At 37.6% G+C, this 26,758-nt stretch overlaps 1 protein-coding gene and 1 pseudogene across 4 annotated transcripts in view; one reads left to right on the top strand and one right to left on the bottom strand.

Moving 5' to 3' along the window:
- The first annotated feature begins 1,170 nt into the window (after window positions 1-1,170).
- Window positions 1,171-26,758, top strand: part of Btbd7 (BTB domain containing 7) — a 113,047-nt gene continuing 87,459 nt past the window's right edge. For all 4 annotated transcript variants that reach the window (XR_005728874.2, XM_021735839.3, XM_040273933.2 and 1 more), the window contains exon 1: window positions 1,171-1,309. The gene's annotated coding sequence lies outside the window, so the exon portion shown is untranslated. The remainder of the gene's footprint in view (window positions 1,310-26,758) is intronic.
- LOC101968580 (H/ACA ribonucleoprotein complex subunit DKC1 pseudogene) lies at window positions 23,265-25,297 on the bottom strand (annotated as a pseudogene).

Raw genomic sequence — 26,758 nt, 5'->3', positions numbered from 1 at the left:
TTTTAAAAACTTAAAAGAGGCCTGCCAGCTACCCATCTTAAAGAGTGGATAGAGATGGAAAATGCAAATACTTTTAAATAAATTCCTGGAAGAATTTACAGCAGTATTGTTTAAACCTGTCAGAGGCTAGTGAGATGCAATAGGGCTCATTGGCCAGAGTCAGAAGCCTGTATGCTAGTCTTGGCTTGCTTATTTAGCTGAAAATTGGCAATAGTAACACCTGTTCCAACTACCTCAAAGGGTGGTTTTTGGCGTTCAAATGAGACCATGTATTTAACTGTTTTGAAAATTGTAAGAATGCTTCATAAATATATGGTATTTTTGTTGTTGCAGCGTTGAAATTATTGCGGACTCCCAAACAAGGGTTATCTAAGGAAGCAATTTAGCTCTCCCAAGTGGGGACTGTAAGCTTCCATGAGTCCTGTCCAGTGTTTAGTGGGATCTTGAGAGGGAAACCTCAGTGCCTTTATGATCTGGGACTGGGACCCGGGGCCCTGTACATGCTAAGTACGCGTTCTACCACGGAGTTACACCCCTGTGACTTTTTTTTTTTTATAGCCACTATACAAATTAGCAAGGTAGTGCCTGTAAAGGGACCACGCAGCCAATGCTTAAGAAACACTGCCAAGAAGCAGCCACCGAAGCGCCAAGTCTGTCAGAGTACTTTTCCACGGAATTGCAGTTCCCTGAGACAATGATGCATCATGCCCGATCACTCCAAGGATGTCGGCTGCCGAGCAGAACGTGAATTGATAGAACTGATCGTCCAGTGACGCAGTTATTATGATTTCATTCTGATACATTTAATAATGTGCCACAGTTCCCAGAAATAAGCGAGATGCTACAACGAGCTGCAAATACAGAACGATCTGTCACCCCACACCTAGGAAACAAGCAGGAATAAAGAGCTTGCACTCGGCTCCCACGGGTCCAGGCCCCACGAACGCACCTCCCCGGTGCTCCTCACCCCAGTCTCAGGCGCAGGCGCCGACGCCGCATCACGTGACCCGGCGCGCCGTCGGCGAGGGCGGGCGGGGCCCGGTGGGCTCCGCAGCGCCGCGCAGGCGCCCCAGGGCCGCGCTGAGCCGAGCCCCTCCTGCTCCCTGGAGGAGTCAAAATGGCGGCGTGGGGAACCTGGAGCAGTCCCGGAGCCTGAGCCACTGACAGGAGAGGAGAGGAGAGGGCGGCGGCGGCAGGAGGAGGATGGCCGCGGGTGCTGGCGCTGGTGCGGAAGGCGGTGCTGGGGGCGGCGGCGGCGGAGGCGACGGCAGCGGTCCCAGCAGCAGCAGCAGCGGGAGGAGCCTCCGTGGTGAGTGTCCCTGGGTCTCTGAGGCTGTGGAGCCGACGCGCTCTCCAGCGGAGCTCTGGGCGTCCAGGCGAGGAAGGGGATGTCCTTGGGCGTAGGGTCCCGGGGCTGGGCCGGGCCGCCGCGGGAGGCAGTGGAGCGCGGGGCGGGGAAGAGGGAGTCGTCCGTCTGGGGCCGCGGCTCGCCGGCGCCGGACTGGCCGGTCCCGGTGCGCTCCGAGGGGCGGGCCGGGCAGCGCGCCGCCGTCCCGGGGGCTGAGGTGCGAGGTGTGGCGCTCGGGACAGGAGGGTGGCCCGAGGTCGCGGCGGCGGCGGCGTCGGCGGCGGCCCTGTCGGCTCTGGGCTCCGGCTCTGGGCTCGGAGGGGCGGGACCCTCCGCTCCCAGGACGCGGGGAAACCGCTCCCGAGCCCCCGGCGCCGGTTTACGCGGAGCGGGGCTGCGACCTCCGGGGGTGGGAGGGAGGGCGGCGGGCCTGGGCGTGGGGAGCCCGCAGGCCTTGGGCCGGCGAGTCTCAGGGGGAGAAGTTAGGTGGTCCGGTCAGCTGTTACTGGGGGGAAAAAACTGGGACTGAGCTTTGACAGGTAGGGAAACAATACAGTGTGTCTGGTAATGAAGAGGAGGAAGGGGAATACAGAAACGGCTGGAGGGTGCCTTTTTCATTGCCAGGTCCTTTCCTGGGCTGTTTACTACCTTACTGCCACCCCCCGCCCCCACCCCGAGAACTTTCTCACCGATTTTGGAGAAACTCTGAGGAATGTTGTTTGTGCTTTGAACTACAATAGCACCCCTCCACATACCAGCACAGATAATAAGTACTGTGAAGTAGGCCTTTGGTAATTTACAGCAGTCTGTTATCTTTACCACCACACTGTTTCCTCTACTAAAACATCTAACTGTGACGAGGAAGAGGCTTTTATTTTCTTTAAGAATCACTTAGGTTTTTCGACAGAATCTTTTGTCTCTGAATAGCATCCACATTTTTTATATTGCTGAAATAAATTGTTTTCTTCCTGAAATGTGGAAGAGAGATTTGAAATCGCTTTATAAGAATCATACATTTAACAGCAGCTACGATTAGACTTTTTTGGAGTCAGAAAAACCTTTAGAGATCTGGTGTGACTCGTTTTAAAACTGGGAGTCTAGACCCAGGGAGGTGAGTGAGTTGCTTTGGGTCTTACTGCTGTGAGGAGCAAGCTCAAAACTAGGACCAAGCCCTTTAGAGAACTCTACACTGCTGAGCTCAGTCTTCATTGAATTCTTCACCACCGCTACCAATTCCAGTCCTAGGTCTTTGTGCAATAAAGTTGAAAGCAGAAAGGAGAGCTCCTGTCTCTGATTATGACCTTAAATAACTGATGAAGACCCCCTCCCCGACCTGAATCTATTAAAAATGGAGTGACATTTGGGCTTGGGATGTGGCTCAGTGATAGAGGGCTTGCCTAGCACAAAAGAGGCATAAATAAATAAATAGAGAAATTATGTCCATCTACACTTTTTAAAAAAATGGAGAGACATTTAATTTGGAGTTTTCATAGGCCCGTGACTACAAATGTAACACCGCTCCTCTTGCATGAATTCAGTAAAGCCTACAGGTCACTATTATGTCCACAAAGCCTAACTGTGTTCTGTGTCCCAACACCAGCATTTGAACAAGTTCTTTGTCTCTCTTAATTTTAGGATTTAAAATACCTGTGGTTGTTTTCCAATTTATACTGCCTGCTTTCTGTCTTTTTGGACCACAGCAATTTTATTTATAGTGTGTTACAGGCAAACCTTCAGAATTACAATAAAACCAAGTGATTCTGATTTCATATTCTAGTTGCTGAAACATATCCAAAATTACACAGGTGATTCTTGAATGTCTCCTTTGTGTTTTGCATTACATTAGCACTATGGAATGAAGGAAAGGAGTACAATAGAAAGATTTTTGTCCCCAGATTCTTGTTGGAAAGATAAGATGTACCTACGGAAATCTAGAAGACAGCCTAGTGAGTTCTGTTTATACAAAAAATGTGGGTATTCAGAGGAGAGGGAGATTGAGTGAGCCTTCAGGAGTATAAAGAACTTCCTGGAAGGATGCAAGTATAAAGCCAGCCTCAACAACTTACTGAGACCCTATTTCAAAATAAAAAATTAAAAAGAGCTGGGGATATGGCTCAGAAGTCAGTGAAGTGTCTTTGGGTTCAATCCTTGGTACCATTATTAAAAAAAAAAAGGGGGGGGGCTGGGTTGTGGTTCAGTGATAGAGTGCTTGCTTCACATTTGTGAAGCAAATGGGTTCAATTCTCAGCACTGCATATAAATAAGTGAATAAAATAAAGGTCCATCAACACTAAAAAAAAAAATTTAAAAAAAGAAGAAAGAAAAAAAACTTCCTGGAACACTTGAGACTTGAACTGACCAGTGAAAATTTATAGGGAAAAACAGGACTATAAATTGAAGATTAGTTTTGGGAGGGGAATAGAGGGAAACTAAGATGAATTTCCTTTGGAGAATGTTTCCCATAAGGACATTAGACAGTTGGAATGTTATCTGCTTGTAGAAAGGTTTGAATGCTAAATTGAGATTTGGATTTTTATTCTCTTGCGCAAGGCATAGAGAACTTTTGAAAGTTTGGAGGCCAGAAATTAATGTGATAAACAGCAAAGTGAACTTATCAATGATCTATAGGTTGAGTTAGAATGAAGAGAATGGAATGAACTGGGGAAGGCAATAGCTGGCTGTTGGGTTACCTACCTATGAGTAGATAAGATCCTAAACTAGAGTAAAGTAAGTAGGAAGGATTGTATAGCAAGTATGTGTATAGATGTGTGAATACTTACTGTGATAAAATACATATAACATAAAATTTAATCATTTAGTCACTGAAAGTTGTATAGTTCTATGCATTTTTACATTCACATCACTATGCACCCATTACTCCCATCCATCTGCAAAATCCTTTTTTTGGGGGGGGGTATGCTGGGAATTGAATCCAGGGCCCCACACATGATTAGCATGCGCTCTACCACTGAATTATACTCCCAGCCCCCGTCTGCAGGATTCTTTCCGTCGTCTTAAACTGAAATCTGAACTCGGTAAACACTTTGTTACTCCTACTCCCTGACAGCCACCATTCTACCCTCTGTCTCTGTGAATTTAGCTACTCTAGGTATCACATGTAAGTAGAATCATGAAATCATGAGTATTTATGACTGGCTTATTTAACTTAACATCACATCTTCAAGTTCCATCCATGTTGTGGCATGTATCCAAATTTCCTTTCTTGTTTCTTTTTGGTACTGGGAATTGAACCCAGGGGCACTTAACCACTGAACTATATCCTTAGCCCTTTTATATATTTTATTTACAGACATGGTCTTGCTAAATTGCTGAGGCTGGCTTTGAACTCACAATTCTTCTACCTCAGCCTCCTGAGTGCTGGGGTTATAGGTATGCGCTACCACACCCAGTTCCTCCCCTTTTAAGGATGAATGATATCTATTTTGTGTATATACTACATTTTGTTTATTTATTTGCCTGATGAGAACACTTGAATTGCTTCTGGTTTTGACTGTGTATTATGAACATGGATATAAAAAAATCTGTTCAGGACCCTGTTTTGACCGGGCTCAGTGGCACATGCCTGGAATCTCAGTGGTTTGGGAGTCTGTGGCAGGAGGATTATGAGTTCAAAGCCAGCCTCAGCATTTTAGTGAGGCCCTAAGTAACTCAGCAAGACCCTATCTCTAAATAAAATAGAAAAATGGCTGGGGATGTGGCTCAGTTTAAATGCCCCTGATTTCAGTCCCCTAGTACAAAAAAACAAACAAATGACCCTGTTTTCATATCTTTTGGGTATAATACCAGGAAAAATTTATCATTCCCACCAGCAGTGCACAAGGATTCCATTCTAGCCATATCCTGGCCAACTCTTGGGTTTATTTATTTATTTATTTATTTATTTTTTCCTTTTTGATACGCCATCTAAATGAGTGTGAAGTAGTATCTCACTATGGTTTTGATCTGCATTTCACTAATGATTAGTGTGTTGAGCATCTTTTCCTGTATTTATTACCTTTTTGTGTATCTCCTTTGGAAAAATAATTTTTTACCCATTTTTAAATCAGATTGTTTTGTTATAGGAATTCTTCGTCTTTTTTGAATATCAGTCCATTATCAGATATGGTTTGCAGATGTTTTCTTCCAATCTATGGGTTGCCTTTTCACCATCCTTTGATGTGCAAAAGTTTTTAATCTTGGTGAAGTTCTACTTCCTAGTTTTTCTTTTGTTGCTTATGCTTTTGGTATCATATCCAAGAAATCATTGCCAAATCCAATGTCATGTCATGAAGTTTTTCCTTTTGTTGTCTTTTAAGAATTTCATAGTATACATTTTTATTTAAGTCTTTTCCAATTGAATGGTCTTGGCATCCTTATTGAAAAATCTTTTGTGTTGCTCAGTTGTAGAGCGTTTGCCTAGCATGTGCTAGGCCCTGGCTCAATCTCCAGCATTAAACAAAACAAAACAAAACAAATGAAGAAAAAAGAAAGAATAACAAAAAAAAGTCTTCTTTTTTTTTTTTTTTTTATGGTGCTTGGGATCAAACCCAGGGTCTTGTGCATGAGCTATATCCTCAGCCCAACAACAAAAGTCATTTGACCATAAATGCAGGGGCTTATTTCTGGGATCTCTGTTCTGTTGCATTGATCTATAAGTCTGTCTTTATGCCAAAACCACACTTTTAATTATTGTGGTGTTATATATATATAATTTTTTTCAATAAAAGTGTGAGACCTTCACTTTGTTCTTCTTTTTCAAGATTGTTGTGCTATTTAGGAATCCCTTGATATGCCATATGAATAATTGGATAGTTTTTTTAATTATTAAAAAAAAGCTATTGGGATTTTGTTAGGAATTGCATTAAATATGTAGATTTCACTGGGTAGTATTAACATTTAAATGATATTAAATCTTCCAGTGAAGGAACACTGGATGTCGTTCCATTTATTTGTGTGTGTGGTTGTTTGGGGGGTATCTGGGATTGAACTCAGGGGTACTTGACCATTGAGCCACATCCCCAGTCCTTTTTTATATTTTATTTAGAGACAAGGTCTTGTCTTAGTACCTTGCTGTTGCTGATGCTGGCTTTGAACTCTCCATCCTCCGGCCTCAGCCTTCTGAGCCACTGGAATTATAGGTGTTCACTGTGCCTGGCTTTATATGTGTTTTTAACTTTGCCAGCTTGCTTTTCTTCCTTTTCTTTCTGCCATACTGACCCTCTACATAATTTTCATTTAAGGACATGTACTGCTAGAACAAAGTACCTTCAGGGACATTTTATGGTTTTCAGTAGAAGAGTTTTCAATCTCCTTGATTAAGTTTATTTCTTATTTTGTTATTTTTAAAATGCTGTTGTAAATAGGACTGTTTTCTTATTGTTCTTTTCAGGGTATAAGAATGCCCCTTTTTTTTTTCCTGTTGATTTTTGTATTCTTCAGCTTTGCTGAATTTGTTTATTATTTCTAACAATTTTTGTGAAATCTTACATATAAAATTATGTGTTGTATAAATAGAATTAATTTACTACTTTCTTTCTAATTCAGATGCCTTTTATTTTTTTCTTCCCCAGTTGCTCAGCCTGGATTTGCAGTACTATGTTGATTAGAAGTGTTGAAAATAGGCATTTTGGCTTGTTCCAGATAGAGGGAAATTTTTCCATTTTTTGCCATTGAGGATGATATTAGCATGAGTTGTTCCATGTATGGCATTTATTATGTTGATACTTTTCTTACATTCTGAATTTCATTGAGTGTTTTTTTTTTTAATTTATTTTTTAGTTTTCGGCGGACACAACATCTTTGTATGTGGTGCTGAGGATCGAACCCGGGTCGCATGCATGCCAGACGAGCGTGCTACTGCTTGAGCCACATCCCCAGCCCCTCATTGAGTGTTTTAAAAAATCAGTTGTGAATGCTGAAAGAGAGCTGCTGGCTTGGTGCATAAGAAAATTCTGGTGTTATTGGCAGAATGATATCTTCTTGCCTGACATTAATCAAAAAGTCACACAGATGTATGCGTGAATAACTGTAGTTCACTTTTATAATAGTATTCATCTAGTATACTATGGCACATTGGTACTCACAAAGATATTATTAATTGAGTCGAAAAGCAGAAGACGAGAAAGCTAAAAAGTGTATAGTTTATGTTTCGTTAGTGGAAAAAATGCTTATTTTTATTTTAAACCACCTTCCCTATTAACCCACTCTTGGTACAGTGGTAATAAAACAAAGTCAAACTTGTCCATTTTACATAAAAATAGTCACTTCACAAAGTGACTTTTTCTAAAACAGGTATCTTTTTTTAAAAAAAAATTAAGTTGTAGATTGATTGACATAATAATAATTGTATTTATTATTTATTTTTATGTGGTGCTAAGGATTGAACTCAGTGCCTCAGACATGCCAGGCAAGTACTCTATCACTGAGCTATAAGTGGTAGCCCCCTAAAACAGATACCTTCTTAAAAGTGAGTTTTTCCTTAAGTTGATGCAAGTAGCAGTCAATTATCAGAATGCAAAATTTCAAAGGGAGATGATTTAGAAGAAATTTTTCTAATGCTTTCTGACTCCAGATTTTTAATGAAACACATTCAGTACTTAATTTATTTTCAAAGCATTAAACAAACATTCAATGAAAGTTTTAGTTTCCTTTTTTATTTTTAAAACATTTCAGTCTATAAATTTGACATTTCAAGCTGAATCAGATATTCTTACTATCTCAATTTATATAGAAGCTTTAGAAACATAATGCTCCAACTTTTATAGATTATCTTTAAATCCATGTCATAATTTGACACATGATTATGGTTTGTTTGGTTTTGTTTTTTTTAGAGTTTTTTTGGTACTAGGGATTGAACTCAGGGTCTCTCAGCCACTGAGCCACATCCCCAGCCCTATTTTGTATTTTATTTAGAGACAGGGTCTCACTAGTAGCTTTAGCACCTCACTTTTGCTTAGACTGGCTTTGAACCTGCAATCCTCCTGCTTCAGCCTCCCGAGCTGCTGAGATTGCAGGCATGTGTCACTGTGCCCAGAAAATACTATGTCAAGGATGGAATAAATAGGAATCACTTTAACATAGAGAAATCCTTTAAGCTGCAGGGTTCAAAACCATTTTCTTTCTTGATCATTCTTGGGATTTTTTAGCTATAATTGTGATATAATAGAATACTGACCTGGGAATTAGACCTCCATGCAGATTCTACTACTTTCTATGGTTTTAGGAGCTTAAGCAAATCACTTTAAGCTATCTGAAGCCTAATTTCACCTGTTAAAAAAACAAATAGGTATAGAAAGGTCTGTCTTAGATTTTCTACCTTGGTGTTTTTTTTTGTTTTGTTTTGTTTTTGTTTTTGTTTTTGTTTTGTTCCATCCTTTTCTTCTCCAATACCCTAACCTTATTAGTCTGGACTATTTATTGAACTGAGTGAATCTTTGCAACTTGTTCTCCTACTCTCCCTCTCTGAATGTTCTTTGTATTGCTACTAGAGCCCAGTTAGAGCATGTTACTTCTCTACTTTAAAAACCTGTTATCTTTGGGGCTGGGGATGTGGCTCAAGCAGTGATGCACTTGCCTGGCATGCATGGGGCGCTGGGTTCGATCCTCAGCACCACATAAAAATAAAATAAAGATGTTGTGTCCACCGGCTGAAAAATAAATATTTTTAAAAAAATTCTCTCTCTCTCTCTCTCTCTCTCTCTCTCTCCTCTCTCTCTCTCTCTCTCTCTCTCTCTCTCTCTCTCTCTCTCCCTCCCCCTATTAAACAAAACAAAACAAAAAAAACCTGTTAACTTCCTGTTGTGTGTGGGATAAAGTCCAAACTCAAAAGTTTGTAAACGGTGTCCAATCCTAGCTTTCCCATCACTTGAGCCATACCAAACTCTTTCTTTTTCCCTGTGTTGTGGTTTTCATGTTTATCCCAGTGCTTGGAGTTTGCTTTGTTCTTTGTCATCAACTCTATTACTGCCTGTGTAGTATCTGTTTTCCTAATAGAAATCTGCTTTTGGTCACACACATAGGAGGTTTGGAGAAGGTGATTCATTACCAACTCCAGGGATTGATTTTGACTAGTCCAAGCCAATTAAATCAGCTCATGGCATTTCCCTGTAAACTTGTTATTTGTCATAATAATTTGAAGGGAAAAATCACCATTTCTGGGGGAAAGACTTGTTTCCCTTCTTGTTTAAGAACAAGGCAGCTTAGGGCCCCTTTTGCTCCAGACAGCTGTGAAAACAGGGAATCAGACATTCCTTGAAGATGGCAGAGAGGTAGAAGGAATCTGGTTCTTTGATAACGTTATTGAGTCACATACTATTGAGTCTGGAGTCTTCCCTACCTCGAGACTTCTCATGACAGATAAATTTCTTATTGTTTATGCCAGTTCTTTTTTAATATATATTGTAGTTGGACACAGTATACAATAAGTGTATTGTGTTTACTTATTTTTATGTGGTGCTGAGAATTGAACCCAGGGCCTTGCACATACTAGGCGAGCACACTACCACTGAGCCACAACCCCAGCCCCCCCACCGCCCACATTCATGCCAGCTCTTTGGAATTGTTTGCCATTAAATCTTCTGGAAGTTATAGTGTCTTTTATTCTTCAAAATTTAATTGTGATTCCTTTACCAATTGTGTTTCAGTCTGTTGGTATACTCTGGACCTGTCTTATAGGCCATATTATAATCTATAATAGTCAGTTGCTTGTATGTCTGATCCTTCCACGTGACTCTGTATTCTTTGAACTATAGCACATACTACAGTGTCTGGCATAATAGGTATCAGTAAGTTCATTGTTAGATTGAAATAATAACATGAAAGAGTACTGTGTAAGGAATTTTAAAATGAGCATGAGATATGTTACTGTCTTTAAAGTGGAAATGGAGAAATCAATTAAAACATGCATTGTTCTTTGCTTGCCCTTTATTTTTGTCCAGACAGTTCCTCTTAGATAAAAAAATTTGAGCTGCCTCTGGCCACTGTCCCTTATGAAAGGAGTGGTAATGAATTGTGCTATTATTGTGCTATTTTCCTCTCTTCCTCTAAGGATTTTGGGGGGGGGGGCAGATACCAGTATTGAACCCAGGGGCACTTAATCACGGAGCCACATTCCCAGCCCTTATTTTGTACTTAAATTTATTTAGACTTAGGGCCTCACTGAAGTGCTGAGGCTGTTTTTGAACTTATGATCTCAGGCCTCAGCTTCCTGAGCTACTGAATTACAGGTGTGAGCCTCTGCGCCCAGCTAGGCAAATTCTTGTATTCTAAGTGTAATGTGTCATCTTAAAAGTTGCAAATAATTTTTCTTTAGCTGTTGATGGACAATACTTTAATTTATTTTGTTTTTATGTGATGCTGAAGATTGAACCCAGTGCCTCACACATTCTAGGCACACACTGTACCACTGAACTATAACCCCAGCCCTAGATAAAATTTTTGATTGACATAATATACATATTTATGAGGTGCAATGTGATGTTTTGATTCATGTATACATTGGATAGTATGTCTTTTTCTCCCATGTTTTGAACCATATTTAGGTCTGTTTTAACTAACATTCCTTGTGAATTATTCTTTAGAGAAGAATTCTATAATATGCTTCATAAGACCTAATTATTCTTGTCTTAAACCTTCCCAAAATATTTTTTGCTTGCTTGAGACTAGACATGAGAATTTTCTTGTAGGCAAAGAGCTTTGTGGCATAACTAGATAAGTTTGTAGCAAATGTTAGTAATAGCTAATGATAGAGAAGTCTCATTATAGCCTAATTATAGTCATAGTTCTGTCACATGCTTCAGCATTAATGTCTGACAAGAGTGGAAGGATGGGAAAGGAGTTAACATTTACAGGCAGGCTGGGGATATGGCTCAAGCGGTAGCGTGCTCGCCTGGCATGCGTGCAGCCCGGGTTTGATCCTCAGCACCACATACAAAGATGTTGTGTCTGCTGAAAACTAAAAAATAAATAGTAAAAAATTTTAAAAAAACAACAAAAAAAACATTTACAGGCTTAGTGTACTTCATCATGTTTAATCAAATAAATTTCATAGTAATTTTTAAAACAATAAACTTATTTTTAAAACAAGGAAAAAGGGAATTAGAATATACATTTAGAAATTTGTTATATATTTTGGATGATTATGAAAAGATTTGTTACATATGGTTATAAACATCTACTTATTTGTTGGCTTTTTACTTTACTAAGGCACAGTTAATGCTACTCTATGTGCCTTAGTTTCCACATTTGTAAAGGGAGTAGTATTACTCTCTATTAGGTCTTCATTTGACTAAATAAGGTAATCTGCGTAAAAACATTTGATATGGCAAATGGAACACAGGTACCCAAACATTTCGTTTTTGTCCATCAACTTTACAAAATTATGCAAATGTCTTAATGCCATTCAGATTTTAGATTTTGAGGGACTGAACCAAGATCTCTGCTATATTTTACATGTGTTCTTTATGTCTATGGGCTTATTAATTCTTTTTTTCTTGTGGCCATGTTGAAAATAAATTCCAGTGCCTCATGCATGCTGGTCAGTCAGGCTACCATTAACTTATGCCCCCAGCATTATTAATTTTTAAATAACAAAAAGATTGCCACTTAATTCAAGCAATAGTATTGATTTTTAAAAAACAAAACAAACTCTCTCTAGAATCCTTCTCATGAAACACATAACTCATATCTTAGTACTGCTCTATTCCCTGCATACTGCACTCTATATGGAATTCTTTTATTTCCTTAGTGAACCAGGTTTTGTTCTGTCCTCGGGTCCTCACATAGATTTCTCTTCTGTTTGGAACATTGTTTTGGCATTCCTTCACCAAGAAAGGGGAAAAGTTCAAATTTATTATTATTGATCTTAGGTATGTCACTTTCTCAAAATCCCTAAAAAGTGGGCATTTTTATTATCAGCCACAAAGAAACTAAAATATTTTCCCAAGATCATACAATTTAGAAATGGCTGAGCCAGATCCAAACCAGGCAGTTTGGCTCTAGAGTTCTTCATCTGTACCAATCTACACTTCCTCTACCTTGTAATCACCTATTTATTGATTTGCCTCACTAGATTTTAAACACTTTTTAAAACAGAAATTAGGCCTATCCTGTTTATGCCCCCTTTTGCATAGCATATAATAGGCATTCAGAAAATATTTAGATGAATTTAAAAAAAAACTCTCAGGCTGGGGATGTGGCTCAAGTGGTAGCATGCTCACCTGGCATGCATGGGGCACTGGGTTCGATCCTCAGCACCACATAAAAATAAACTAAGGATATTATGTCCACCTAAAAAACTAAAAAAATAAATATTCAAAATAAAACCCTTATTTGAGAGCAGAAAGAGTGGTGGTTTTTGTTTGTTTTTTAGATACTGGGGATTGAACCCAGGAGCACTTAACCACTGAGCCCTATCCCCCAGCCCTTTTTTATTTTTATTTTGTAACAGGGTTCGCTAAGTTGCTGAGGCTGGCTTTGAATTTCTCCTGCCTCAGCCTCCTAAGCCATGGGATTACAAGCATGTGCCACTATGCCCTCCTTGTTTGTTTTGTTTGTAGGATCTTTTGAGAGGGTGGTTGCCCACATTGGCTCAGAACTCCTTGGCAAGCAATCCTCCTTTCTAAGCCTCTGATGTAACTAGGACTGCACCCACCTAAGAGACATAGTTTTGATTAAATTTTTGAAGAGCCTTTCACAGAATAATTCTTACTTATGACACAAAGTCAAATTTTTATGATCAGTTATTTTAGGAGAACTAATTTGAGGGTGGTGTACTAGATGAATTAGTGTGAGAGCAGAGATCAAGTTTGTTTTGTTTTGTTTATTTATTGTAATATTGAAATGATTAATGAATACTTGATCTAAGTTGTTTGCATTGGGATTGGTGAACCAGGTTGTTGTAGAGGAGAGAGTTTTGACTCTGATTGCCCAGGATGTCTTCAGCAAAAACGAGATGTTTATATAGGGAGAAATGTTTGAGTTTCCTTTTCTACCTTTATCTTTCACACATTCATAGAAAGCCTAGTGTGTATCAGGTGCTTTAAAAAGTTATCCTTTAAATTTTTGGTATGCTGAATTTGAACTTTTGGTAATACATCAGAGATTAATATCCAACTGAAGATTTAAGATTGGAGATTGGGAGAAGAGATGAGGCTGGAATTGTATATTTTCAACTAATTTTTTTAAATTTTTTTTTTTCAATGCAGGGGATCAAACACAAGGTTGTGGCAAGCATTCTATCACTGAACTTACTCCTGGCTTCAGTATTTATTCTTGTGTTAGTAATACCAATAATGTTGATTCTCAGGAAAGAGTAGAGAGAAATAGAAAAGACCACACCAAGAACAGAGCACTGGGGCAGCCTGTGTTTTGGTATGAAAGGAAAAGGAGTCGTAAATGGAAAAACCATAACATATTATGTCCTGAGAGAAGTAACTGTTTAGAGAAAAGTGATAGTTCTTAATGTCATGAAGACTTTAAAGAAGGAAAAACTGGGGAGAAACATTCAGTTTGGAAAGTTTCATTAGGGAAAGGTTTGCAAATTAACATCTCCAGCTTCATTTAAAAGGGATTAAGATGTAGGATATTGAGAAGTGAATACCAGAATGAATATATATATATATATATATATATATATATATATATATATATACACTTTTAAGAAATAGTTGGTAAAAGGAAGGAGAAGACTGTAACAATATTCGAAGATATTGAGGTAGAAAGAATACTTGTTTGACTTCAGTCTGAGTTGCTTAGGGCCTCCGTCTCCCAAGCCACTGGGATTACAGGCATGCGCCTCTGCGCTGGGCTTGACTTCAGTCTTATCAGTGAAATAGGAAATGAAGTTATCTGCTGAGGGAGGTAAATGAGCAGGAGACTGGAAAAAAGTGGAACAGTTATAAAAGGAAATTCAAAAATAGTTAAATCAGATTTTAAGATCTAATGCAATACAAAAATTAAAGCTTATGAATTTGATCAAATCTGAATTATCTATATAGACAATTTCTAAATTTTCCACAGCAAAATTATGATCCTTTTACCATCCTGAATATGAAATATCCCTTTATCTCTGCTAATTAGTTGTGTTCAGAGAAAGGAAAAAAAAATTTACTAATCTAATCATGCATTCAGCAAAGTATATTGTGCACTTACTATATGCACCACACAAAGTTCTGGCTCTGGAGATAAAACAGTGAAAAAAAATAAAACCCAAATCCGCCCTTGTATAGTTTATGGTGGAGAAAGGAAAAGAAAGAACAGAAAATAAACAAAAAGGCGGTGATTCCCAAGAAGCTGGCTCCTGGCTCAGCTTCCCACATATGATACAGTCTCACTGAGTTTTCCACGTGGACCTCAATATTGTGACCTTCTAGTCTCAGACTCCCAAGTACCTGGAACTATAGATTTCCTAAGGGTGCCGTCGTATTTGTCTTTGGATCTTCAGTATGCCAGGCATGATGGTTAGATTAAAATTGTTTACCAAGCCTATTGATGTCAATTTTGGACCATTGTAAACAGGAATCTTCTAGGAAATAGCTTCAGATACTTCCACATTCTCATTCCATTTTGTGGGGACAGGTAGGAGGTAGAAAGGACTTCTGCTTAATTATCAACATATTCACCAGTACACCTCTGTACATGAATTTTATTGCTGAATTCCTACCAAGCTTTGTCTGATTTCTTAAAGGTAGATTAGGCTTTGAAACTGCAGTATCTGAAATAGTGCTACTTACATAGAAATTGTTCATCAAAGACTGTCGATATGAAAATTGGACAGTGAAAATAGAAATCTTTCAGCAAAATAACCCCAACATACCCATTTTCACAGTTTTTTTATGGAAGTGCAGATTTGTGAGGGATTTCATAGTATGTATCCTGTACCCACATGGCCTTTTTTCTACTCATTTCCAACCACTTTCTAGCTGGGTGAACATGTCATTCTTATGTAATTACTTCTTCCTCAGTTTAAATCATGAGTAAAAGGAGATTGGATGGTACTTTGCTGCTACTGTTATTGGAGCCTGCATGCAGATATGTGCGCGACCCATATGAAGCACTCTAGGAGTGTTAGTTATTGGTTTATTATTTGTCACTATCTAATCTTGGCTTGAGAGATTTAATTAGTATACTGAAGATTTCCTAGCTTAGATAAAAAAAAATCCTTATATAAGATTGGCCTCGTTTGTCAAACTTTAATTATTGGGTATTAGTAATATTATAGTTTTGGATGTTATTTTTTCACCTTCTATTTTCTCCAGCAATTCCTTTTTTGATATTTTTACAATCATAATCTCTTCCTGAAAAGTACATAGACAGCTTGTAGGGCCTCCTTCTCAATTATTTGTAGTAAGAAATGCCATATGTTTTCATTTTGTTCCCAGATGTGTGTGTTAAAGAAAATAGTCCCACCATTTCAATAGTGCTGGGGCATCTTTTACATAAAATACAGGTTATTCAGTCAAGTCCTGAGAGAGATTCAGCTGCTGGGCAGTAGGAACCACATCAAGTGTCCTTCAGTTAATCTTTCATATGTATCCAGAGTTCTGTGGGTACATGGTGACATCACACTGAATAACAGGGCTATGGGTTGACTCAGGAATTTTACTAAATCATTTTATCCCACACCTAAAATTTTGGATCGGTATAACACTGTGAAAGTGGCTAAAATTTCTTCCTCAGTCTCCATATGAATAATAAGAATGATGGAATAAATGATTGATTGGTCAGAATGGTCAAAAAAAGAAAATAATCAAAGATAAATGTGATACATGTTAGTTTCACTCCTAGTTATATACTCAAAAGACATGAAACATGTCCATACAGTTTGTACAAAAATGTTTATAACAGCTTTATTCATAATGACAAAAGTGGAAACAATTCAAATATAATCTATCAATACATGGATGAATGAATAAAAATAAATGTGGTACATCCATACACTGGAATATTATACAACAGGTAAAATAGAAATGAAATGCTCATACATGTTCCATTTTGGCTGAACCTTAAACATTATATTTAAATGAAAGAAACTAGTCACAAAAGACCATGTGTAATATAATTCCATTTATGCCAGTGTTCAAAATATATAGAGGTATAAATTTGATTAGTAGTTTTTCTACAGTTAGGGAATTAAGGGGAAGTTGGGAGTAACTGCTAATGGTTCTGGACCTTTTTGGAGGTGATAAGTGTTCTAAAATTGGTTATGAGGCTCCATGAACATAATAAAAAGTACTGAATTGTCAAAACAGTTTTTTTTCTGTGATTTTAAAGAAGATTAAGTAAACTTAGAAGTTGAGAATAATTGAGGTCATGTGAGCTAGAAAAAAAAATTTAATAACAGCTTGTTTGTCTTAGGTTTTCAGAGGTTTGTTACCAACTGATTAAATCCATATTTCTCTTAAGATAAAATGTAATCAGGAATACATGGAGAGCTATACTCTGAGAGTCACATCTTACATTAGCACAAGAGAATGATATTTGGTTCCTTAAGAATCAACAAAGGGGGGCTGGGGTTGTAGCTTAGTGGCAGAGTGCTCGCCTAGCGCACCCAAGGCCCTGGGTTCGATCCTCAGTGCCACATAAAATAAATAAATAAATAAATAAAACAAAGGTTAAAAAAAAAATCAACAAAGAGGGCCCAGGGTTGTGGCTCAGTGGTACAGTACTTTCCTCATATGTGCAAGACACTGGGGTTTGATCCTTAGCACCATATAAAAATAAATAAAATAAAGGTATTGTGTTCATCTAGAACTAAAATAATTTTAAAAAATCAACAAAGATGCCACTCCTTGGAATTTGAGTGGTTAATTTATCAAATCAAACACACTGAAGGGATTGTGCAAGTTTTAAGTATATACATTGCAAAAATAAACAGATATTTTATTTATTGTGTCAGATATTCCTGGTGCAGGACAGTGTAAAGTGCATCTTTGCCAGCTGGTGATGGAATTCAGGGCCTCACACTTGTTAGACAGGTGCTCTACCACTGAGCTAAGGGCTTGCGATTTTTTGTTTGTTTGTTTGTTTGTTTTGTTTTTTTTTAATGGTTCTGTCATGGAATACTGCTGATAACGGTGACTGGGAATGAAGGAGGAGAGGAATGAGCTGTTTGGCTATTTGGTCGAAGGCTTTTCCAGTTGGAAGGGTAGCAATGACTAAAGCTCTGAGGTGAAAAAATGCATGGCATGTTTTAAAAAAAGAAAAGCAGGGAGAAGATTGTTTAAAGTGGAGCAAGGTAAGAGGAAAGTGATAAGGTGAGTTTAGAAGGTAATGGATAAACATAACAGAATTTTTGAAGCATATCTATTAGAAAAAAAAGGTGTATTCCAAATTTTATGTGTATTTGCAGTTCAGGGAATTGTTCATATTGCTTCAGTTTTTTTTTCCCGGGAAAGTTAATAGTTGACTATATTAAGAATGACATTTTGGGACTGGGGCTGTAGCTCAGTGGTAGAGCTCCTGTTTTGCACAGGTGAGGCATTGGGTTCCATCCTCAGCACACCACATACAAATAAAAATATATTGTGTCCATCTACAACTGAAAATATTTTTTTTTTAAAAATGACATTTTTCCATGGAAATTTAATAGTCTTTTAATTTTATCTTGAAATTGCATAACTGTTAAACTATTTGTGTTTACATTAAGAATGGAGCCAAATAAAACATTTTTGGCCAGTACTTGAGTTAAAATTTGACATATTTTTAAAAATGTGAAAAATAGAAGGCTGTTATTTGAGAGATTATTTCAGTGTACTTTTTCTGTTTGTCATTTGTGTTTAAAATTTATTATTATCTGAAAACCTCATTAGTATTTAAGAGTTTGTGGCATAGGCAAGCTCTCATCTGCAGTGTTGTCCATCTTTTAGAAGTTGAGGCTCTATAACCTTTAATACCATTCACTTATCTGCTAAGTTTCTGGCAACCTCAGCTTACATGAACATCTGCAAAGTTATGAGTAAGTAAACTTTTAAAACAATCAGGTTAAAATAATATGAATCGTGCCATGAGCAGTGGCACACACCTATAATCCCAGCAACTAGGGAGGCTGAGACAGGAAGATTGCAAATTTGAGGCCAGCTTCAGCAATTGAGCAAAGCCCTGTCTACCATAATAAGGGCAGGGGATGTGCCTCAGTGGTTTAAATGCCCCTGGTTCAATCTCGGGTACCAAAAAAAATAATAGTAATAAAATAAAGAAATAAGTATACTTGAATTTCTGAGGTATAGTTATGACAAAGCTTTTACTTTACCACTACTTGAGGATAGAGATTTCCTTATTTTGGCATAATGTTTTTTCATCTGACCCTTGTTAGTCCTTAGTGTTTTCTAGTTTGTAGTCGAAAACAGAAAGGCATTAACAAAAGCTTAGGAAAGGCAGTTTAGAAATGGTTTAGGTAGTACTCTAGAGGTCAGGCCTATTGATGACTGAAGAGAAATACCTGTTGTACAAATAGCAGGACAAAGGGCTCAGAGGACTCAAGAAGTTGAAGTGGAGGACAGGCTGAACACTGTGCATTTCTGTGTGTGAAGGATGTGAAGGATGCTACTCAAAGCATCCTTCAGGTATTTAGGAAATCTATCCATCTAATTTCCCAGAAATAGGTAATTGAGTTATACTTATATTTAGGATTTAATAAAAATATTTGAAATGGTACACTGAATTACCTAAGCAATAATAATTGTATTATAAACTCTAATTTGAGCTTTCTGTCCTGATTAAAGTGTTTACCCTCATAGTCTAATTTAGAGATTATAACACAAATTGAAAGAATTTTATCAAATATTGTCCTAACTCCTTACATATAAATTTGTTTTCTAACAAAAACGTTTACAGCAAGAAATGTGAAAGCCAGAAGTTGAAAAGGAGAAGACTGACAATATTGACTATGTAAAAAAAAAAAAAAAAATCTGGGCTGGGTATATAGCTCAGTTGGTAGAGTACTTGCCTTGCATACACAAGCCCTGGGTTCAAACCCTAGCACCACCAAAAAAAAACCCCAAAAATAAAAAAACCAACAAAAAAAAGAAAGAAAAGAAAGAAACCTAAACATTTATGACAAAAGCCATGAAGTTTTAACAAGTTAATTTGAGTAGTCTCTTTATATTTTCACATTAATATAGAAAGTGTTGCAAATCAATTAAAAGAACAGCCGAATAGGAAAAAAAATGGGCAAAAATTATAAAGCAATAAAGGGACTGGGGCTGGGATTGTGGCACAGTGGTAGAGTGCTCATCTAGAATGGGTGGGACCCCAGGTTCAATCCTCAGCATCACATTAAAAATAAATAAATAAATAAATAAATAAATAAAGGCATTGTGTTGTGTTCATCTACACCTAAAAGATAAATATTAAAAAAGGGACTAATAAATATATTGAAATTCAATTCCCCTAATAATTAATAATTAAAATAACAATGGCATCATTTCTCATCTATCAGATTGCAGAAGTTAGTAACACCCTAGTAACGCCCAGCATTTTGTACATTTTCATGAAAGGTGCCATAAGTATAAATTGCACCTTTTCTGACAGCGCATCTCAGAACTAGAAATATATATCTTTTAATCTAATTATACTTTTTGAAATTTATTCTAATGAGATTGAATGGGTAAAAATGTAACAGCATTGTAACACCGTTTATAATATTGAAAACCTGGAGGTGAACCTTTATAGATTTGGTTGTGTAAATTATGGCGTACATACATAATGCAGTTCTATGTAGACATCTTTTTTTAAAATATTTTTTTAATTGTCAGTGGGCTTTGTTTATTTATATGTGATGCTGAGACTCAAAATCAGTGCCTCACTCATGCTAGGCAAGCAATGTACCACTGAGCCACAATTCCAGCCCATAGTTTTGAAAGAGGGGCTCACCATATTGCCCAGGCTGGTCTTGAATTCCTGAGCTCAGGTGATTCTTCTACCTCAGCCTCCTGAGTGTTGAGATTACAGGTTCATGCCTTAGGATTTTTAAAGGCAAAGTAAAATTTTTTATGTGGCAGTATTCCTACAATGCTGATATGCTATGAAAGTAATTTTTTACAAAACTCTTGTTATATTTTGTTTAAAGTTATGTTAAAACCCTAGAAAAATTGAAATTAGATTGTTCAAGTTATCTTTGTGGGGAGAGTAGATTTTAGAGACTTACCTTTCTCTATATTCTTATGAGTAATTTTTAAAACTTTAAACAACAAACGTATTATTCTTCTAAATGAGGTTAGGAAAAAGATTTTGGGGTAGATGGAGAAGAGAACATTTAGCAGATATGCTCTTTGTATATTGTGATATGTTCCTGTAACCTTTAAAATTTTCTTAAGACTCAGAATAAATCCCAACTTTTCAAACTCTGTTAATAGAAGGCAAAAACATAATCGTAAATATTGACATACTAATTAAATTAAGTCTTAATATACATCTGATTACACAGTAGTTTTCAAGTTTAGTATTTAATATAGATTTTAATTTTCATGAATGAGAAAAAACATATACCACTCCTGGTTATTTACCTGAAGGAATCAAAGTGGGCATATAAAAGAGATAACCTGCGTATCCATGTTTATCGCAACACTTTAATTATGGAATCAGCCTAGATGCTCATTGATGGATGAATGCATATAGAAAATGTGATACACAATGGAATAATAGTATTCACCCAAAAAGAAAGATTATGTCATTTGCAGAAAATTATGTCATCTCCAGGATGGAACTAGAGACCATCATATTCAAGAAAGTCAGTTAGACTCAGAAAGACAAGTGTTGATGTTTTCTCATGTGGAATCTAGGAAGAGGGGATGACAATGTGAAAGTAATAGGGGAACTATCAGGAAAGAGGAAGAAGACCAGGGTTAGGGTGAAGGGGTTACAGGAGATAATAGGGAAGATGTGATCAAAGCATGTTATATGCATATATGGAAATCTCACAGTGAAACTCATTATTTGGTACAATTAATGTACACTACTGCTGATAATTACTTTAAAAACATCATTTTAGAACTCTAATAATTGAATATCTCTTTTAATGATTCTTTTATTGATTTGGGTTTTCTTACCCTCTTTAAGAAATATTATCTATAAGACTTCCTTAGTGACTATTCCTAGGTTATAACTCTTTGAAGATTTTCTTTTTCAAATAATTTTAAAAAGCTGAGAGAATGAACTTTAGACCATGCTTATTATGTTTATAGCAGATTATTTTTTCCATAACTGGGTTAGAATGCTTGGTTAGCATGTGGTGAGGCTTTACTTTCCATCAACAATACCACAGAACATTTTTTTTAAAAAAATTATAACTAGAAATACTAAGAGAACACTAACAATATATAATTTTTTTAGAAAAGTCAATCAAACATACCTCTTACTCCCAAAATTAAATTAACTCCTCACTAGAACCAAAATTCTAAACCATGTTCATCTCATGTCTCAGTGTTCTTTCCCTCATTTTTTTTAGCTTGAAAATTCTTAGTTACACCTAAAAGACTGTTGCATAGATTAGTATTAGTGTGATGTACTTTAATCTTCTTTTAAAAGTGCATTTTAATAGGGGAAAAAAGACATCATTGGGACAGCTGTTTCAAATAATAGGTTATATTAGAAAAACCCCCACAAAGGTCTGGTAGAACTCAGCTGAGAGTCTATCCTGTCCTGGGCTTTTCTTTGTTGGAATGCTTTCAATAGCTACTTTAATTTGATTAAAAAAAAAAAAGTGAATCTTAGAACATGTCTGGCTCCAAAGGTTTCTACTTCTTAAGGGGCCCTTTATTCTTTTTTTTATAAGGAGAATATTATACATTTATTTAAGTATGTATTCAGTTTGGGATATCATTTCTGAAAAGAAAATTGAATTCTAGTAACAAGGACAAAAACATTTAAATTAAAAAATATTTATCATATAAAGAAAGATTAAAGGGTTTTATTTAAACAGGAAAAGCCGAAGCCTTATTTAATTTCTGCAATTACTCAAAGGTTTTTCTCCTTCACTGCTATAGGGGAAACATGTCCCTTATTTAGGGAAGAATTTCTCAGCATTGAGTGATGAGGAATGGGAATGGGCAACCGAGGGATCTTAGAGAACTTCATTTTCCAGAGAAACATGGATTAGGCATCAAGTAGATTTATGACAGAGTCATGAATAAGATCATCTTTCCTTGTGCTTTTCAGCATTATAGATAAGTGAGAGACCAATTAAAATATATGGTTTCTAGCTGCTTCGATAAAATGAATTTGTTTTGTTCCTGTTTACACTTCTTTTGCAAAGACCAGATCAGCTCCTATATAAATCCCTTCAACATTATTGGGCCCTTTTCATGTGTCAGTGACAAGCACTATATTGAGTGATGGAAATCTGTAAAGGTTCTTCTACTTTTAATAAGCCTATAGTTTGTGTTTTTTTATTATCGGTTGTTCAGAACATTACAAAGCTCTTGACATATCATATTTCATACATTTGATTCAAGTGGGTTATGAACTCCCATTTTTACCCCGTATACAGATTGCAGAATCACATCGGTTATTACGTAGTGCCATACTAGTGTCTGTTGTATTCTGCTGCCCTTCCTATCCTTTACTATCCCCCCCCTCCCCTCCCATCTTCTCTCTCTACCCCATCTACTGTAATTCATTTCTTTTTTTTTTTTTGAAATGCCATGAGTCAACTTTAATATGTAAAAATTACAACACTCTTCTCCCAGCAATAAGCAAGTCCATTCTTCAAATGTAAATGAGGGTTTATAACATGAGGGTACAGGAAAAGTTGTTTCTGCCACAAACACAAGTAGCCAGATGGATTTGGGTAAATGCTGCTGAACACACAAGCACTGGACGAGTACACAAAGGACTGACGGCTAGGCCAGAAACAAGATGGACAGTACTGGGCCTGTGAGGCCCATACCCAACACCAGAATAGACCACTGTCCTCAAAGGCCATTGGAGACAAGATTTCCCCAGTGAACACGTTGGTTCAGTTACTCTTTCATTTATCAAGAGTTCTACACCGTTTCATTGAGCAGACTTAATTTTACAAACTTTTTGAACAAAGTTAAAAAAAAAAACAAAACCAGAATAAAGTAGGAGAGAACTATAATGTTAAAAATGGTCATTAATAAACAGATCCAGACAGTTACTGGACAGTTCTAGGTCTGAAACTGAGGCTTCCCAACTCAAGCAAGCATAGAAGTCAATGGCATACAATCTGCCTTTTTTTTTTTTTTTTATCCACCCACATCCTTAAAACAGGACAAGATGGGATAACCACAACAAGTAGTATCACTGAGGTTTTAAGTAGCAGCTAAAATGTGCCAGAACTCTCCACCCTGTCCAGAACCTTTGTTCTACTCCCTCAAAACAAAAGAAACTGTTTTCTCAATAAGGCTTTCATCTCTCCCACCACCTGGGCACAAGGCTTAATGTCACCCTCACTACTCAGACATCACTTCCACCACTTTTGCTTTCTTCTTCTTCTTCTTCTTTGTGGTGTCACTGTCCCCATCTCCAGGCTCATCCCCATGCTCTAATGCAGCTTTGGCCTTTTTGTCTTTCTTATTCTTCTTCTTTTCCTTCTTGATCAACTGGGGAGCTGCTGGAGGGTTCTCATCACTTTCACTCTCACTCTCTCGCTTCCGCTTTGGGACTTTTACAGCGTCAGAAACTACCTGTGGGGCTTTTACCACTTCAGTAACTAAAGGTGTGGTTTTTAATACTTTAGCAACCACCTCTCTTTTCCCAGAATCACTGTAGTCAGTGTACTCCTGCTTCCAGGTGGCAGGAGTGTTATCTGTGGGTTTGCCATGCTTGTCCAGAAGACCTTGCTTGATCATTAGCTTCTTCTGACTTGCCTTTGGACCCAAACCCCACTTCCGAGGGTAGGTGTCTCTCTCCATAATCACTCTCTTGATCTTTGCTACTATACCATGGTCACAGGTAGAGATCACTGTTGTTGTCATCAACGCAATAGCCATGCAGATTGCTTCCCCCTTGGTAGTGATGACCACAATCTCCTGGTTGACCTCAATGCCATCTTCATATCGGAGAACACTTGGCAGCATAATCTTGGCCCCATAGCAGATTGCATTTACTGCACTATCTTTCATAACCAATCGTTTATGGGATGTCAACAGCTTTTCCAAAGGGTAAACAACTCGCCACAGGTAACTCTTATCCTTGTGGTTATCATATAGCCACTGAGCATCAAGCACATCATGCATTGTCACCATATGGTCCTTTTCACTCATGACTCCAGAACGAACCCTCCGAAGTTCCTGCATCTGACCGCCAACTCCCAACAACAAGCCAAGGTGTACACACAGTGTCCGAATGTAGGTGCCAGCCTCACAACTCACCCAAAAGATTCCTAGTCTTCTTTCAGGATCATATTCAATCATTTTGCTCTCATACATAGTCCTCACTTGGAGTTGCCTCTTTACTGCAGCAGTAAGTGGGGGTCGCTGGAACAGGGCACCTGTCAGAGTTTCTAGGGCCTGCACTCTGTTGTGATTTCACCAAACGTGTTGCACGTTCTATGCACATGATTAAACAGCCAGTCACCTTTGGATCCAAGGTACCACTGTGTCCTGACTTCTCTACCCGAAGTATTCGTCGGATCCAGGCTACCACCTCGTGGAAAGAGGGGTTAGAGGGCTTGTCAAGATTAATAAAACCTGTCCTGATATAGTCCCCAATCTCCCTCTTCAGAGGATTTGAACCACAAGGAAGAGGTGTATAGTATGTTGTCCTTACATTTAGCTTATCGAAATTCTTTAGCAACAAGGGCCACTGAGATGTATCCAACTGAGCCACTTTGGATTCTGGTTTGATAAGAAATTCTTCAGCATGTTGTATTTCAGTTACATCATCTTCTTGTAAAGACTTCCGCTCCTTTTTCTTATGTTTCTTTGGTAAAATAACTACTTCCTCGTCCGCCATGTTCTGTAATTCATTTCTCTCCCTTGGTTTTTCCTATTCCCTTCACTTCCTCCTATATGTAATTTTGTATAACAATGAGGGTCTCCTTCCATTTCTATGCAATTTCCCTTCTCTCTCCCTTTCCCTCCCACCTCTTGTCCCTGCATGGTATTATCTCTACACCTTTATATTTACTAAGGGTTGCCCTATGGCATAATATATGGTCTATCTTTGAGAAGGATCCATGTGGTGCTGAGAAAAACGTATATCCACTTGATGATGGTTGATATATTCTTTATATGTCGGTTAAGTCTAGGTTACTGATTATGTTCTTGAGTTCTATAGTTTTTTCCTCAACTTTGGTTTGGAGGATCTGTCCAGTGGTGAGAGAGGTGTGTTGAAGTCGCCCATAATTATTGTGTTGTGGTCTATTTGATTCTTGAAATTGAGGACAGTTTGTTTTATGAACGTTGCAGCACCATTATTTGATAATTGTTATGTCTTGTTGGTGAATGGTTCCTTTTAACAGTATATAGTGTCCTTCTTTTTTTGATTAACTTAGGTTTGAAGTTGATTTTATTTGATATGAGTATGGCCACTCCTGCTTGCTTCCGAGGACCATGTGAGTGATATGATTTTTCCCAACCTTTCACCTTCAGCCTGTGAATGTCTTTTCCTATCATACGAGTCTCCTGAAGGCAGCATATTGTTGGATCTGTTTTTTTAATCCAAGTTACTAGCCTATGTCGCTTAATTGGTGAGTTTGACCCATTAGAGTTACTATTGATATTTTTTGTTTGTACTTCCAGTCATGTTTGTTTGTTTTGTTTGTTTATTTATTTATTTTAATTTGGCTTGTTTTTCCTCTTTGATTATTTTCCCCCCTTTACTGAGTTACCTCCCACTGTTGGTTTTGGATGCTGTTTTTCATTTCATCTTCTTGTAGTGTTTTGCTCAAAATGCTTTGCAGTGCTGGTTTTCTGGCTGCGAATTCTTTTAACTTTTGTTTATCGTGAGATATTTTAATTTCATTGTCAAATCTGAAGCTTAATTTTGCTGGATACAATATTCTTGGTTGGAATCCATTATCTTTTAGTGTTTGAAATACGTTGTTCCAGGATCTTCTTGCTTTCAATGTCTGTGATGAAAAATCAGCCCTTAACCTAATTGGTTTACCCCTGAATGTAATCTGCCTCCTTTCTCTTGTAGCTTTTAATAGTCTGTCTTGGAGTTGGGTCTATTACGGTTTTGTATGTTTGGGGTCCTGTAGGCTTTCAGGGTTTGGCAATCCATTCCATCTTTCATGTCTGGAAAGTTTTCTAAAATTATTTCATTCAACAGATTGCTCATTCATTTGGTTTGGACCTCTATACCTTCCTCTATCCCAATGACTCTTAAGTTTGGTTTTTTTATGACATCCCATATCTCTTGGATGTTTTGCTCTTGGTTTTTTACCAGCCTTTCTTCGTTGACTATATTCTTTTCAAGTAGATATACTTTGTCTTCATTATCTGATGT

This window comes from Ictidomys tridecemlineatus, chromosome 5 (genome assembly GCF_052094955.1).
Source record: "Ictidomys tridecemlineatus isolate mIctTri1 chromosome 5, mIctTri1.hap1, whole genome shotgun sequence".
In the NCBI taxonomy this organism is placed as follows: Eukaryota; Metazoa; Chordata; class Mammalia; order Rodentia; family Sciuridae; genus Ictidomys; species Ictidomys tridecemlineatus.
Note: the sequence above shows the minus strand (reverse complement) of the source record. Positions and strands in the feature narration are given on the sequence as shown.